This window comes from Rhinolophus sinicus, linkage group LG09 (assembly GCF_036562045.2).
Source record: "Rhinolophus sinicus isolate RSC01 linkage group LG09, ASM3656204v1, whole genome shotgun sequence".
In the NCBI taxonomy this organism is placed as follows: domain Eukaryota; kingdom Metazoa; phylum Chordata; class Mammalia; order Chiroptera; family Rhinolophidae; genus Rhinolophus; species Rhinolophus sinicus.
In genome coordinates this window covers 74,018,899-74,037,252 of record NC_133758.1, presented here as the reverse complement: position 1 = coordinate 74,037,252, position 18,354 = coordinate 74,018,899, and the positions used below count along the sequence as shown (strand labels likewise).

Sequence of the window (18,354 nt, the reverse complement as noted above, 5' to 3'; positions counted from 1 at the left end):
CACACATTCACACTTTTCTGGGGACATGGAAGCATACCTAATTGGATTCCTTTTTAAAGCTGTATAAAAAGTAGTTTCTAAGAAGCACATTATATAACAGTAATTTATTTTAAAACTCACCACAAAGGAAATAATACATTTCTAATTACTTATTTTTCTGTTTGTTTTGTGTTTGTTTGAAGTGGGTAAGTTTGATCCTTCTACCTGACACTTCAAAGAACCATTTGGCATAAACCCTGCGTTTTGGTGACACAGCAGATTCTGTTAGAAGTTTTAAAGAAATATAAAACAGTCTAACAAACCCTATAGTAAAATCAAACCATCATTTTCCAAGTTGGTCCTCAGTGGGCTTTAAAGAAAGATTTGCTCTAGGAAAAGCCTGAGTTTTCCGTCTTAGAGACCAGTAAGTTTAGAGTGCTACTTCTCAGAAACCCTTGGAAGAAATTGAACTATATTCTTAAGATTTCCAACGGTCTATAGGATTCAAAATAGGAACATCTTATTCTAAATGTATTTTTCAATTTGAACAAAGCCTCATAGAATAGTTTATTTGTTAAAACAAAACAAAAACCCCACCACTTGGTATCACACACACACACACACACACACACACACACACACACACACACACAGATTATATATACCGTGTTTCCCCGAAAATAAGAATTAGCCAGACAATCAGCTCTAATGCATCTTATGGAGCAAAAATTAATATAAGACCTGGTCTTATTTTTCTTATAGACTGGGTCTTATATTAATTTTTGCTTCAAAAGATGCATTAGAGCTGATTGTCTGGCCAGGTCTTATTTTTGGGGAAACACGGTATATCTTCCAGAAGCAAATGGTTTCCTAGAAATGTAATGGGTCATTTAAATTGCTTTCTTTACATATTTCCATGAGTATATTCTAGAAATGTAAACATTCGAATCCAGACCAAACAAATGGTGACAGACTACTACTCTATGATGCATAAGAGAGATATCATGTAAATTCAGAATAATTATAAAATGTCAAAACCTTGCAACTGTCCTGAGTGTGTCTCTGTGATAGCTGGCTATCTGCTGGAATAAAACAAATTAGCACCTGTCAGAGGCAGAGTGAAGCCTCCGCTCTGGAATCTCCACACTTAAATTCTGAGTAGTAGAGAAGTTTGACTTACCTATTAAACTTCATTTTAGCCCTGACACTTTAGTAGCAGCATTAAAGTTTGCTTCACATTATTGAGCATTGACAATGGACTTAATAAAGGTATCTACCTTGTGGCTGAGTAGAAAGAAATCATCCATCCTTCTAACGCTGCTAGGTAGGTTTAGGTAGCATCAACCCTGTCTATATGGGAATATCTGTCATCCTCATTGATCTTCAACAAGCACCAAGGAATCAAAACATGTCTATTGTGAGCATCCCCTTTCAGACACCTGAATGTCACTCTTCTCTTTATTTTGAAGTTGTGACCTAAGTAAACAAAAGTAGGTCTTGCTACGTACGGAATATCACCCTTAAATGACTCTGTCAGTCCTGTTAGTTTTGCACTGTTTGATTAGTAGTACATCTATCCTGAGAGACTGCTAGGACACAACTGTTTTCTTGGCTTTTGGAGCCCAAGGTCTCTCAGTGGTGGTATTTGGGTAAGCAAACTATCCTACTCCACAATGCCTCCAGTTCATGGGTAAAGATACAAATGTAAATTGAGATGCTTATGTTGTCTGAGTAATCTTTGTGTTAACAATACAGTTCTTTCCTGTTCTGAGAGAATACACAGATTATCATTGTTTTCCCAAGCTGCATGTACAAGGCTTGAAGCAGCATCCTCCATATATTCCAAGGACTGAAAACATTTTCTGGAGACAATCCAAGATTGTTGCTATGCCTGTTTTTCCTCTCATTTTCTACAACTCCTCAGGGAAAACTAGGTAATCACAGTAGGTTGCAGGAAGGAGGGCTACAGTGAATAAAATTTGGAGGTGAAATAAGTCCATAAAAACATGGAAACCACATCATCTCATGCAACTCAAAATTAAAAACAATTAATCATTTCCCATGTTACAAAGAAGCATGTCCCAAAATATTGTTTTTATAATCAGTTTCAGTATAGACTTTTTCTCTTTCACAAGCTTCTTTGTTTTCATTTTTCCTTCTGTTCTCCCTTGGTTACCATACATTTATCTGTCATAGTTGACATTTATTTGACAACTCATTTTTATCTTTCTAATATTCTTTCAAAATAATATATGGCTTCAGGTATGTAAATTTGGAATTGCATCCAAATTAACTTTCTTCAATTGCATTTACAACAGCACAGCCATCCCTAAATCAGCAGAAATCTTGAGTTCCTTTGGTTCTTCACTCCTTTATGGATATACTCGTACTATCACCGGATGTTTACACATATATTCTGTCTTTAAAGGCATCCAACTTCCAATAGCAGTTCAATACAGAATCATGGATTTCCAGATGTTACCGAAAATATTTTAGTCAAAACTAAACTTACTCTGCCACTTATTCTTTTAACCTCATATATACCATTTATGCAGTACAAAATATTTAAATTCTTTAAACTCTGAAACAAAAAATGAAGATTCAGTTAAATTTGTACTATTTACTAAATTTTCTCTGGCTTATCTGCCATGTCATTTAGGTTAGGGAAAACACATTGCAGTGATTTTCCTTTTAAGTTTGTTTTGGTACAAATTAATTACTTAGAAAACCTCTTCTTTCTATGATAAAATATTCTACCTTTGAATATGTCACTTTCAGACACTCTTCATCCAATCCTATGTGAATAAAATTAAGACTGAGAATCTGCAATGTCTGTGTTTTGAAAAATTTCAATTATTGTGTGTTAAGATGTGTTTGGGAGCATTGGCTTCAATTTTTAGTTAAAGGTGAAAAATAATGAATGAATCTGACAAAATTCAGCCATTTCAGTTGACTAAATCATAACCCTTATGAGATACTTCAATATGCTTAAGAATTTCCCAGAGGGAAAAAAGATAGTAATGTTTACTCAAGAATTTAACACCCTCAGATCCTTAGTGCACCCTGTGTAGAGAGGAGAAGTTTGTATTCCGGAAGCCATATGTGTTCCGGAAGCCAAGCATCACTTTCAGCGATGCCCTTTAATATTGAGTTCAGAAGGAAAGATTCAAAAGCTGCCTCCATATTTTGATTAATAAAACATATATTAATGCGGCATCAATATGCTATTGCCTCTTAAAAATACCAACGTTCTATCTAATGTATTCCTTTATTTAATTGAATGATATTATAAGAACATGCATGTTCCCTGAGGACTCACAAAAGTGATACTTCTTTGTTCAATATTGGTGGGAATCAGTCTTTCTATTATCATCTCTTCCCCATTCCCATAAGGACACTTGTGCTCATGCTGCTGGGAGCCATCATAAAACCACAAGGAACGTCAACCTGGGTCAAAGCCAACACCCAAATAAAGGGAAGAGCAGAGAAAGTTAAGAAGAAAGTGCCAGCAGTTTGGTCCAAATGTACCTGAAGAGTACTAACTCTGGAGTTTTCAATTATGTGGGCCCAAAACATCCTGGATTGATCCACTTAGTTAAAGTTGAAAGCACCCAAACTATTACCCTGAGAGATTATGGAAATGTGGATTTTAAATCACATATATTTTAAACAACTCAAACATCTAACCAAGTTCTAGCTCATTAAGTGTGATCATGAAACATAACCAGTAGGCTTCTTTAAAAAAAGGAAAGAAAAAAAACGTATCCCTGCAATATGGTTTTCTACACTATATACAACAGAGATACTAATAGAATATTAAGCACATATAAAAAATACCATGTGACTATATTTTATTCACCTATGTATTTCCAGAATACTTTAGAGTCCTACTCATGGAAAGTGTTACATAAAAGCTCATTTCATCATTTACTTGTTCATTCAGCAGTTGCAAAGGAGTAAGTTACAATGACATATCCTATAATGTATTCACTGTGAATTGCATTGGTACTGTTTACTATCATATCCCAGATTTTAAAGTAGTGCTGAAACATAATAGGAGTCCAAATATTCATTGAATTGATGCTAAAGAATCTATACGGTAGGTATGATCACATAAAAAAAAGAGACATGGATATGTTAAATACTTTGCTAGGGGAGGAAGTAACTTGACTTTTCCAAGTTATCTGTTACCAAGTTTAAAAGACTGGCTATTTTCTAGATGTGCATTGTTTTTTTAGTGTTTAGTAGACATCAGGAACATAATGGAATAAAGAACAGATGTAGTCTACTTTAAGCAAAAATCTTAAGGTATTAAACAGGTAATCTGATTCTTCTGCATTAGAAAATATTCTTTTAAAGGGCTTTAGGACTCTTTTCATTCCACTGACATTTATTGAATAAATCCAATACAAGGATGAATGACCTACTCCTGCAAATAAGTTTTCCCAAAAATTTAAAATGATCTAATGTACCAATTGTGTTTATGTGTCCTTTGCCAGGAATAAATATATCCTGTTTACCAGATAAAATACATCAAAAAAATTATTTTGCCTATTAAAAATTCTTTCCAAGTATCTTGAATGTTATACTCTACCGTCTAATTTTTTTATATCAATCTACTACTCTCTTTATAGACAATAATGTGTGATTCCCTTGCTAATAATTTGATCCCTTTGGGTTGTTTAGTGGATTTGTTCCGTACTGCTCATTTATTTTGTTAACAAACAGTGGGCCTTTATCTGGCTACAACATGTACCTCTGTTAAGGAAGCCAGTGTGATCTTACACAAGGACTCTGGGAACTGGCGTTTCTGTCCTGGTGGCCGTTAATTCAAGAGAACCGGTTTAGGGTCTGTCTTTGTACTTGTTTCCATTTGTGAGATGAGACACACCCTCATTAACATGGGCATTGCTCAGTTGAATTGACATATTAGAGGATTAAAAAAAATTGTAAAATTGGAGAATTCCATAGAAATGAATGAAATATAAAGAAAAATGGAAAATCTCACTAAATATATTCCTGTGCCATGAAAACCTCAGTCAGACTGATTCTTCATTTCTCCCAAGAGACACTTGAATATGATGCACTCTTAATATCAAAACAAAATGCATCAATGCCAAAACCCAGGAGAAAAGGACAGTAACCAGAACCATGGCGCATTCCTGTCTCAGGAGAGGCTGCTGGCTCTGCCTCTGCTCCTGACTGTGATCAACATACACAAGAGTGGGAAGCAGTAGGGAGATAAGAGAAATACAATGCCTACCTCTGAAGTGGTAAACAGATTACAGTTTATATAGAGAGGAATATGTAACTAGTTGAAAATGTACTTTAGGGAGGAAATACTCAAATTGAGGATGAGGGTAGGTCCCCCTTATGTCTTTTCCGTTATTGTAAACATGAGTTTTTCAAATAAATTGATTTTTAATATATGTGTGTGTCAGATTAGATGTATATTACTTAAGGCATAAGATTTTAAGGAGAAATAATATGGTAATACCTTTAAATATATTTATATGTGAATAAGGAGTTAATATAGGATGAAAATATCATTAAAATGTACTACATATACATATATGGATGGATTATTTGTTTAGAACTATTTATAGAAGTCAAATTTACAGATCCTTTGTATTACCACATAGATTTTATATATAATACTAGTCTTGGTTTCTTATGCTTTTAATTTAATGCAATATATATACATATATATGTATATATATTTATATCTCCATATATATATATGTGTGTGTGTGTGTGTGTGTGTGTGTGTTTGGACAATGGGATAGTAAACAGAAAACATAATAAATTTGAAATAACTAAAATAACATTGTGAATTTAAGCTTAATTGTCACGTAGTTGCTATCTATTATAAACTATAAATTACAATTTTCAAAATCTGGTAAATTATAATATTATTTAGTTTGTGTAAATAATAAAAATACTAATATGATATAAAAGCTGGTCTGACTATTCTTACCAGAAAAATATGGAGATCTGGCACAATGCCAGCTAAGTGAGTTTTGTATTCACTCATAAATTGGGTTGCCATAGTAAGTCACAGTAACTGAGTTTCTAAGCAACCTAAGACTCCACAGACTTCAGATACTTAGGAGTCCACTGGTCTTTCATCATCTTTAAGTGAGAAATATGAAAATCTGTGGTACTAAACTCAAAGGAGGATTTACTGATTACCCAATAGAGCAGTGACCCCTATGAAATGTCCTGTTTTGATACCCATTTAATTTGTTAAATAATATTTGTACTGGGGAAATAATTGACTACTCAAAGTGCTAAGTGGATGGAATTAGGTGCAGAAATGGTCAGTATCTACTATGTGTTGGGCAGACAAATTTTTGTTGAATGAATAAACAAGATGCGACACATAATCCAACTCACTAAAGACAAAGTCATTTACATAATTTTGGCATTCATAAAGCCCTTGCCTTTAATATATAAATATATATGTTTAGTAGCATTACTACACAGCATGTCATTTCAATTTTTTTCTAAGTATTTATAATTAGATAATGTATAATTGTAAATCAGTAATTGTTTGTGATATGGTATTGAAATATTTAATTATGACTTATCTAGAGGCTTAAATAGCTACATTAACCACCCAAATATTAAATAGAATTATATAGATCTGAAGTGTAAGCAAGGTTATGAAGTATTCCTTGAATAAGTTTGTGTTAACATTTCCAAGTGCCTCTGTCTGTGTTAAAAGCATTTTTTTCTTTGTTTTCCTATCTTCACACAATACCCAAGGAGGCAAACCATTGCCTCCAATATACTCTTTTAATTCACAAGGCTCAGTTTCCAACTATGTAAGATAATCACAATGAAATAAAGTTAAGGCATATAAATAGTGTTTATTCCTACAGAATATTGTATCACAGTGCAGTAATAAAATTTATTACAGTCCAGTAATAAAATGTCATTACTAGAAATAGTCATATGTGACCAGTAAAGTGAGTGTCTGGAATCAGTCAAATTTTACCTAATTCTAGCCCCTGATTTTCTGTGCTCCTGTTATTTTATATAGCTAGTTCTTACCAAGAAAACCACCCAAGGAATGATTTGCAAACTGAAAACTGGCTTTCACTTAATGGTTAATTTTTTAATGTTGCTTCCTATATCCTGTTAGCTATTGCACCAAAGATTCAGGAACTCAAAGTAGCTATACAATATGATGACGGAATTCTCTAACCTGATGTAATATAAAGTTGCAAAGTAACCTCTCAAACAGGTCACAGTAGCCACCTGTTGACCTGTTGACTAGAGCCATTCCAGGAATGCCAGCAGTAGAAACTGCCTGTGACTGCTACTGGTTATTGTTGTCTGTAAGAAGTGGGCGAGGTAGACTCTTCTTTCTCCAAGATTGGGAAGAAAATCACTCTGCTTTACAATCTGAATATAAGAAAGCCCCAAAATTACATAATGATATTTACTATAATTGCATCTTCAGGTAAAAAGTGGCCATCTACAAATTAGCAGTCTTCCTGAGCAAATACATTCTTAAGAATGAAAGATAACTGCACATGAATTTATACTTTCAGTATGTAGTTCTATTAAGATACACCTACCTCTATTGTTGAATGTATATAAATGCATGTATGAGTTTAGATAATTTCAAGTATTTGTTAATGTATTCTTAACACTATTGTAGTTATTACTGATAAGATCATAATAAAGTTATTACACCAGACCAACAACTCCTTCCACTTTCTTTTAGATACAAGTTTTTATCCAAAAGCTTAGGACAGGGTGTCTGAATGTCTATAATATCTCATATACTCTACTTCCTGAGAGAAGAGAAAAATGCAAGTACAGCTTAAACTGAACAGAAACAAAGCAAAAATCAGATCAAAGTAAAAGATTCTAGCATTGCAGGCATCGGTCTTGAGTCCTACATTGCTAGGCCAGATAACTTTACAATGATTACATACGTGTAATTACCAGTTAGAAGTCCGATGAAAAACTGTAAAGCCACCAATGTTAACGCACTTTCAAAATGCTGGTTGGAAGACAATGGGGTTAATACTGATGACTCTGGTTGTTTGCCCCAAGTGCTGGGTCAAATCACTGTTGTACATCAGTCAGTCCCACTTCCAAGTAGCCAAGAATGGCTGTGGAATTTTGATTGACACTCCAGTGAGGCAGTGGGATTTCTAAACCAAAGTAAACCCTGCAGCCGGTGTTTGCCAAGCTCTCCAGCTTGTAAGTGAGCTGTTCTTCACTCTGGTTCTTTCTTTAAAAAAAAACAACAAAAAAAAAAACAATTATTCTGTGACGTTTAAAAGAACACAGAAGCAGCTCCCTCTCCAGGGATATCCCTAGTTATTTTCTCATAGCAATTCCCTTGACTTTTTCATCCTGTGTCTTAGTTATAGGACTTTACAGTCCTCGCAGGAACCACATAACCGCATGCACACCCGTGTTTAGGATAAGGAACAAAATGCATCAGTGAATATTCTCTGTGCAAAGCTGGAGATGAGAACAACTTTGGGCAGGGCCTTGCAAGATGAACAAGTTCAGATTTACAATAGCTACAGCATTCTTTTACCATATAAGAGAAAATAGCAGTATTTGGTAGATGTACTATTATATATGCAACTCATAAGAATAAAAAGCATTAAAACAAAAATAAAGCCAACACTAAAAACAAATCAAGCCATTACAGTATATGCTAAATCAGACAAAAAATATATATATACACACACACGTATATATATATATGTGTGTGTGTGTATATATTATATATATATATATATATATATATATATATATTTATTTTTTTTTTTTCCCCCATATCATTTAAGGCGGTAATTCTTTGGGATGAATGTTAATGACATACATCCTCATACACGCACATATTTAATGAAGATTTCTTATGAGTATGTGGTCACTGTGCTCTCAGAACTACCACAAAGAGGAAGAAAGCATGACCCCTACTGTGACATTTTCTGAAATGTACTTCAAATAATTCCATATAAAATATATGAGTACTGAGTACTTTTAATCTACCTTCTCAAAGTGGGCAGCTACCCTAGTTGTGAACACTCATTCGAGAGCTATTTACTTAGAATGTAATCAAAGTCTATAATTTAGTTCTCTTTATTTCCTAAAATCTAGAAATTTGCATAATAAATGTAACAATGAGGTTTTCATTGGTGAAATTAATGCTTGCAAAGATTTATGAATTGGCTAGAACTACTACTGGCTAACTCCTTACCCTGACATCAGGCTATAAAAACCCACCAAACCCAGTTGCCTAAGGCTTAGTTCAGAAATGGCCCATCGTGTAGCTCTGGATTTCAGGGCCCCCCTGGTTGCCCAGCAATGCCTGTGTGGTTAGCTGAATTCTACAGTGAGCACATTCTCTGTGTGCCTCTGATGAATCTTCCAGGCAAGAACTACTGAAACACCTAAAAGGACAGGAAGCCAAACTTCATGGACTCAGGGAACAGGTTAGGGTCCTGTTTGCTACTCAGCTGCTTCAGTCAGATGCCAATCAGAGGGGGCTTTCACTGTAACTATGCTGGGGAGAAGATCTGTAACTCGCCTATTGTTAGTTACTAAGGCTACCAATATTTACTAAGATAACCCAATAACAGTATGAGCCCGCATTGGCTTGGACAGTGTAGCGACATTTACTTTTGAGGAGCTCACACACTAGAGACGTAGCTCTCACACACACAGGACAATTCCACATAAAGATTCCAGGTAGAAAACCAGAAAGTCAGTTGGGCTCATAAGACATCCACATTTATTCAGATATAAATAGCTGTGACTCTTAGTTCAAAGACCTTTCACCCACTTTTATGTATGATACATTTTTTCCTCTCTTGTTCATGACCTTTATATTGCAGAAATTGAAGGAATCTTAGGAATCAGCAAGTCCTGATCATTTAACTGATGAGGCTTTAGAGATCCAGGGAGCTAGAAATTCTTGTTCTACATTGCTCTAATGGCTATTAAAAAAACAGAAACAAATAATCCTCAACTAGAATACTTCTTTCTTTTTCTCATTATATTTGTATTTTCTCCACTTTTTGCCTCTTTTCACATATCTTTTCCCAGGTTCAGGACTAATATTTGCTGAAGCACTGTTTTAATTTCTTGTGTAAGTCATTAACCTTCTGTTCCTCTTCAACAATGCCAGTCAGTTTAATATTAATTTCCTAGATAACTGGAATAAGTTATACCTCTTTTTGATTCCATATACTGTTACTAAAGTTATTTGTTAAAAACTATCTGGTTCCAGTGCTCTTTTGACTTTTCAAATTTTATTTTATTTTAAATATTACCGATGTTGTAAATTATTTAAATTACTACATATAAAAGTAAAATATTTCTATTTTATTAATATATTCTATTACTTCCTCGTCATGTGGAACAACTTGAAAAGTTCTAGGAAAGGAGAAAGAAGAGGACAAATATTTCTTAACATAATACCATGGGTCATTATTTAAGTCAGCAAAAAATTCTAGAGTGAGGTGTTGTCAACCACATTATTATGGAGGATATAACTGACAGAGGGAAAATTAGATAAATGATAAGATTTCCAGAGTTAGTATGAAATAGGTGACCTTGAGTTTATGAATCCAGGAGATAAGTAATATCAAATAATGGTAAGAGGACATAAGGATACATGGTTAAGTACAAGCATTTTCTTGCTCATATCTAAATCCTTACCTTTGGTCAACGTAAACCTCTCAGCAGAAACAATTTGCTATACTATTTTGATGTTTTAGAATTATTTCCATTACTTTTATATACAAATTATAGTTAAAACAACAAATTTATTCACACAATTATTTAATAAACTATTCTTCTTTGGTACCAAATATTTCTGGATCCAGAGATTATGAAAATAAATACAATAAATAAAAACCTAACTTCATGGTGTGATGGTTAGACAGACGTATAGAAAAATTGTTATAAAATAGGACAACAGGTGTTATATTGGAAGGTTTATGGTGCAGTGAAGGACCTACAGAGGGGGGAGGTTTTAGAAAGAGAGATGACAAGCTTCACAGAGGGACACACCGATAGTCCAGCTCCTTCCTCAAGCGTAAGTCCGAGATCAATCACCTTGTATTAGCCAACACAAAGAAGGGGTAAAAGCAGAGGATATTTCTCCATCTTTAGAAAGATATAGTGATTTCTACCAGAAACTAGTGACTTCAAGGAAGAAAACAAAAAGTTGTTGCAGCAATGTCAAAATAAATAAGATTAGAGAGAATTCATTGTAAATTATTTGAGTGCCTGCTATGTTCAGGCACTGTTGAGGGGGGCGAGGGGGGACAATGCAGTTTCATTTTAGAATTTAATGGCAATTCACATTAAACTGCCAAAAATTATAACTTTGCTTATAAAAAGAAGCACAAGTAAGAACTAAAAATTTGGCTTTAAAGCACAAAATTTTACTTAATGCTGAAAAAAAGAAAAACATACTGGATATGTTTTATAAATATCTTTGTTTTGTTATTTGGTATTTTTATAGATAAAGAAAGGTTCATTTAAACTTAGAAAATGAGGTTTTATGTTGACTATTATAAAACATACCAATTTGAAAATCATGAAGACTAAAAGTAAAAGTATATATATAACTTTGTAAGTATTTTAATGATTTCTAAATCTAAACTAGTTAGACTAAATATATCCAAAGGTAAGTATTTATGACAGCTACAGAGTTCTTTGCTTATTAAGTAATATAAATTTTAAGCAGATATTAGTGGGTTTGCATGTCTCTTACTATGCATAAAGCATATCATCTTACTGTGAAATGTTAGGAGTTAAAGAAAGCAAACATTCATATTGAGGCCTAAGGAAATATGAAACCTGAAGTTGTACAAATACAAATTCACAATAAGACAGAGACTTAAGTAATGCATTCTTATTTAAATAAAATAAAAGCAAGGTGAAATTTATTTCCATCTGAAAGCCTAGATGAAAAATATTTTTATATAAAAATTTATTGGTTCTTCTATTTTTCACCATAAAATATTCTTAAAATCTGGATAACCTATATCATAGCACTGTGTCATGGGAGTCGGCTTTTTGGAAGTATTGATTTTCCTCTAACCGCCTTTCTTTCTTTCACTTTCAAAGTCTTTAGATAGTCCTACTGATCACTTATTTTAAAATCTACTCTACAGGTGCACCCAAGCATAATGATTTCTGGTCATATTCATTTCCAGGCTCTACTAACCTTATCAGATGCAGAGACAACGTGAGGACAGCAGACTCAGTTGTCTTCCTTCCACTGGCCTCTGTCGGGCAGTTTGTCCTGGAGTCTCTCCCTTTTTCCTATTGCTCAACTGGATTAGGTAATAAGAACAGATCCTTGCTCTTCTCTGTCAAATAGGTAACTCCCAAAGTTCCCGGGGCAGGGAATGGACTCCTCTTCTCCTGAACTCCAGGGAACTTCAACATTTGAACCGCACATAAGTGTTCAGATATATGGGCAACCTCCTAGAATGGCTACTGGGCAAATAGTTATTTAAATCTAATTATAAATACTACCAAAACAGTATCGTATGGCCTTTCCTTCTTTAGGCTATGTACAATCAAAGCTATTTCTGGTGAGTATTTTTAAAATGTACTGAGATTATCTCCAGAATCTGATTGGAGGGCAGGAAACAAAGGCTTGTTGTGTGTTGACTGACTTTTAAAATAGTCGCATCACCATTTTTATTCCATGTAATATATCTCTTTGTACTTAATTTGTGAAATGATAACATTATCACAAGCACATCTTTTGAAAAACTCAAATTGTGTCGTACGCATGATTAACACTGAGAGTGTTTACTACAGGACACACATCATTTCAAGAACTTTATGTGAATTATTTAATCTTCATAACAACCATCTGAGGTGGTTGTTATTTCAAACAACCATTTGAAATATTGGGGAAATATAGTTTTCCCAATATTTCAAATGGCAAATGTCGCAAAGCACTAAGAGGTATAAGGACTGAGAGATTAAGTAACTTGCTCAAAGAGTGCTGAGCTATGGGTGAGTCGATTGGAATGCTTTTGTCTGCAAGTAACAGAATACTCCAATAAAAGTAGCTCAGTATATGGGGGGAAATGTATGTATTTGTCAAATAATAAATATTAAGAAATATAAGCTTCAAAAATGCTAGCTTTTCTCCAAAACAGACATTTAAAACTACTGGGGGGTCAGACTATCTTCATAACACAATTATTTGCTCAAATTGCATATGCGTGTGCATGTATATATAATCAACTGAAAATAAAGACCATAGAAATGCTCTAGGATCTCTTATCACCTAGAAGTGGATATTTCTTTAAAGGGAGAAAATGGTACATGTTAAGGCTTTAAAATCAAATGAAAGTTCAAAATACAAATCAAGTCCAAGTTTCCATCCCTCCAGCAAACAGAATCGTCTATGCCAACAAAGGGCATGTGAAATATAAAATTAACTAATCTAGAACAACCTGGAAAGCATTGTCCAGTCATTTTGGCAAGAAGGAACTATCACAGTTGAAAACTTTGGGAATGGCTGAATATTACTGAAAATGAGTTTCACAGTCACAAACTCAGAAATGCAAAAATGAAAGTTTGTTTTTCTAAATTTTATTTTTACCTCGAGCGTCCATTGTTTCTGATCCAGCATATTTTATATAGTCACTTTTAAGAAATGTCCCATTTTTCACATTTATCAGTCATTTCAGGTTAAAACTCAATTATATTCTTCTGAGCAGGTGTTACATTCAGAGGAGGAGATAAGATCACAGAACAAACTCTTGCTAAACTTGTAACTATGGCTTTCCCTAGTCCTAGCCATGATCACTTTCCAGATGATGCCTCCCTTTTTCTCAGTTTATTATCACAACCGTCTGGTGTTTTGAGCACAGTGTGAGGGTCCAAGGGGCTCCATGAATCTGCTTATAAACATAGCTGCCTACATACCGCACACAGCCCATGATACTCCACTGCTCTGCTGCCATGATTGAAGCAGTGTTTTCTGGGGCTTGTTCTCTCTGAGCAGCACCTCTGCTATGAGACCCTCATACTTGCCCATAGGGTGGAAGTAGAGAAAGTTTCCCTTCAGGAATGAGTCTGAGGCCAGCCGATTCAGTAGCTCTCTAGGATTTATTTGCATTTAAGCTCCTGTGTTCCCGCTTCTATCCAAGTGTATGGCCCTTTGATTTATTTTGGGATTATGTTGAGAACAACTATTTCAGGTTGGTCATCACTGCTTTTCAAATCTTAACCTGGATAGTGACATAATGTCTGTTTCTTGTCTCTACTAAAAGTCCTTCCTCAATTTGCAACTTCATATCTTGCAGTCAGAAAAGAGAATGAAAACGGTGGGAGGGACAAAACCATATGAATTAATACCTCACACTGTTAGTTTATCATATTATAAAAACTGCAAACTGTCGAAACAAACACATGAAAGAAGTTTAGCTGAGAGAGAGATCAATGGGGAATGAAATCTTAAGAATATGTTCACAGAACTCTTAGATCCTTAAACTTCCGTAGATTAGTGGAATATAAATAAGTAGAAGGAAGTGGGATTCTTGACAAATTAAGCAATTACATGAAGCATTTAGCACTGTAATTGGTATGGCTGAAAAAAGGCATGTGACCAACCTAAGTCTGGTTTGACATGAAGGTCCTATCTACAGGTAGAGGGAAGTCTTTCTAGACCAGGTTATAGGAGACTTAAATGTCTGAGCATAATCTGGCCAAAAGCATTAAAGAAGAGAATGACAAGATAATTTGAAGGTTTAAAATCATGACTAAGACCTCTGCTTAAATGTGGCAGATTAAATACATTTTTACTTGCACCTGAAATCTCATTGAAGTGAGACAGAATTTATAAAACCATGAACACACCAAAGATTTAAATGAGAGAGGGCAAAAAACAAGTCAATATTTAGAAAGCAAATGCAATTAAAATAATTGCTTAGCAATCCCTAAAGTGTCAGATTCTAAACATCTAAGCCTAGAGCAGAAAGACAACAAAAAGCAAAAATAATCTGTTGTATAATTTCAGGGCCATGGACTAGCAGCAGGGGTGCCATGGAAATCAGGGTCTAAATTGTACAATATCTTTAGAAATACTAATCCTTAGATCTTCTCATATAGTCTGCAGCACCTGCCCATTGTCCTTTCTCACTTGCCAAAAGGTGGGGTTTTCCTCTTTGGAATCACTGAGCCAGACAACTCTGCACATAAAAATAGGAGATAGCCTGGGACATGAGGTAGATAGTTCCATGATGAAATAAGTTTACCTGAAATTGCTCATACAGATTCCTTTTCTACTGCCACTTCCAGAACTCTAGCAAGTAAGAGATTACCAGATTCCTTTCTGGGGGAACTGACTGGAGTTAGAGAAAAGACTTGATGCCACTTTTTCAGAGAGGTGGAATGGTGAGGGAAAACAATGAAATTTGTCAGGATCTTATCCGATCATTCTAGAGCTGCACTGTCCAACAGAGGTATAACATGAGCCTCATTTTATATATACTTTTGGAAGGTCCAGTAGCCACATTAAAAATATAAATAGTGACATTAAATTTAATAGTATATGTTATTTAGTCCAGTATCATAAATACTATAATTGCAATCAATATACAATTATTAATGAGATATTTTGTGTTTTTTGGTACAAAGTCACAGAAGTCTGCTTTTTATTTTATAGCATATCTCAATGTGGACCATGTCCATTTCAAGTTCTCAATACCTGTGGCCAGTGACTCCCATATTAAACAATGCAGTGCTGAAATGAGATCATATTTAACGGCCACAATTTTAAGTAGATATGGACAATCACCAGACATTGAGGAACACCTCTGACATGCAAGACACATTTTACAAACAAATAAGCAAATAATAAGGTTGAATATAAGGAAAGAGAATGAAAACCACTAAATATTTTTGTGATTAATTACTTAAGACAACTAAGAGAAGATATTACATCATGAAAGTAGGGACATAGAAAACCATGAAATTATTTTAAAAAATTAAACAATGATTGTAGAAATAACACTGTCAGCAAAGCAGTTGGACTATCAGAGTTAGAGTTAGCATTAGGGTACAAAGGAGCCATTACAGCAACACTAGGCTACTGGAATGGATCCAATATCCATGTGATGGAATTTCCAGAGAAAACAAAACCAGAAACAAAATGGGAAAACAAGAATAGAATACATTAATATTTTCAGAACTGAAGGATATGTCTCCAGAGTGCAAGATGGCACCCAGACACAGCCCAATGGATTAAAGAGGCCTACCTGCCTGTTTTCAACTGCCTTAAGAGTATCGAGGATAAACAGATCTTCAAAGCCTCTGGTGTGCTTGGGAGTAATGTCACATACAAATAAGAAAGACAACAGACTTTCATAGAAACATTGCGAATTTAGAAGTCAAATGAGCAATCTCTTCAGAAATCTCAGGGAAAATTACTTTCACTTGTTATCCTCTATGCAAACAAAATTTTAAGAATGAGGATAAAGACATTTTAGTACACATAGGTCCCAAGGTTTATTTCTATTTCACTGTTTCTTAGGACGCTCGAGCAACTCCCAGATATGATCTCCACAAAAACAAGGAAGTAAACCAAGATATCAGAAGACAGAGGATCCAGGAAATAGCTGATCTGACAATGAGACAAAGGGAATTTCCAGGAAGAAGTTGAAAGGAAGTTTCACAGTAACAGGCATGTCACAGACCTAGGAAACAAACAATTTAGTATTGGATCAGGAGGATAGAGGATTTAAGGAGGCAATTATCACCACCAGGAAAAAATAAATTGTACCAGAAAGAAAGCACTCATACTTCTTGGCTCTGTTTTCCAGTACATTTATAACAATGATAATGTAACCAGTCAATAATATAAAAAATGGAGCTACGATGATCGGGTTGAAAGAAGAAAATATGTATGTGGAGATGGTGAGTGAAGGGGTAAAGTGGTATTGAATTTGGTACCATAAAACCTAGATACTTTTCTTCCACAGGAGGAAATGAAAGGCTAATGTGTGAAATAAAACAGTTTTACAAAGTCAAGGAATAGCACTATAAGTATGTTATCTAGAAATAGTTCACAGTGTTTTCTTCTGGAAAGAGACATGGGAATGGGAGAAGGGGAAAATACGGCAAATGTCTTTTTTTCCCCCAATAAATTTTAAGATATTATTTAACTTTTTCAAAAACAGTCTTTTATTGTCCAAATACATTTTTTTTTTATTAGTTTCAGGTATACAAAGCAACGTAACAGTTAGACATTTTAACCCCTCATGAAGTGATACCAAATACATTTTTAAACGAGGTTACATTTGTATTGAGCTGGCTCAATAACTGTTTACCAGTCCTTTAGTTTCTTCCCCCCATCTTGTGACTCTTACATTGACTTTTGGTTCTGCTGAACCATCTTCATTTTCTTAAGAACTTCCCTGGAATCCTGTCTTCTCAGCATACAGCTTTATTTTCTACTTTACTGAAAAAATCGAGGCCATCTACTGTATAATCTCAACATCTCTACAAAAATATAATGCTTGCTGCACTCGGGTACTATAATCACTCACCTAGGATCCTTAACTCTTGTGAAAGTATTTTTGTGCATGGACAGCTGTTCACATTGATGTTTCCAAGAGGAGATGGGTACTAGAAATTTCTATAACTACCATTTTGCTGAGATGATTCCTGTTTAGTCTAAAAATTTTATCTAATTCTTTATAAACACTTGCTATAATTCTGTACATCAGAAAATCAACACAAAAATTTACATCTTTGTTGGGAATTTGACCAAGATATAAATACCGGCTGCTTACCATCTCCCAATCACCTCCCCTGTAAGTCTAAAACACATTCCCCTGTTGAAATTATCTTTGTCAATAATTTTTAAATATAATTGGGGAACTTTAGTGTTATCATATATACAGAAGAAAGGAAATAGAATCATAGATTCAGATAATAGATGATCAAGTAAACGTAGATTGGAAGTCTTTGTAAATTATCTGGTACAACCCTCATTTTAGTTAAGAAGCAGAGATGACATTAAAAGTTACTTTCTCAATGTCACAAATAGTTAGAGAACAGGAACCATGTTCACATCCCCTGATTCTGAAATCTGAGAGGGACATTAAGAATTACGTAATCTAAATAACTAATATATTTCAGATGAAGAATATATCCACTAGGCTTCTAGAATGGTTCCAATATCCATGTGATGGAAAAAGTTGTTCATATACAATTTGGCTTTGCAGACAAAGCAGGGGCCACCTGCTAAACCTGACAAGCTCAAGGGAGGCCCACATGATGGGGCTTACAATCCCAGAGACCAAAGTAACTACATAGAGTCTGAATGAAAAATTCCTCACTAAAAGTGGGTCA

At 34.5% G+C, this 18,354-nt stretch overlaps 1 protein-coding gene across 7 annotated transcripts in view; it reads right to left on the bottom strand.

Annotated features, from left to right (window-relative positions):
* The window catches only part of CD36 (CD36 molecule (CD36 blood group)), a 76,514-nt gene that overhangs the window by 44,299 nt on the left and 13,861 nt on the right, over positions 1-18,354 (bottom strand). For 2 of the 7 annotated variants that reach the window (XM_074340656.1, XM_019746890.2), the window contains exons 1-2: positions 12,197-12,552; positions 7,929-8,230 (exon numbers count right to left, since the gene is read on the bottom strand). The exons of 2 other annotated variants lie outside the window; for them this stretch is intronic. The gene's annotated coding sequence lies outside the window, so the exon portion shown is untranslated. Of the gene's footprint in view, positions 1-7,928; positions 8,231-12,196; positions 12,553-18,354 lie in introns of those variants that run through there. 3 more of the 7 variants (XM_019746889.2, XM_074340659.1, XM_019746892.2) reach the window with 3 other exon arrangements.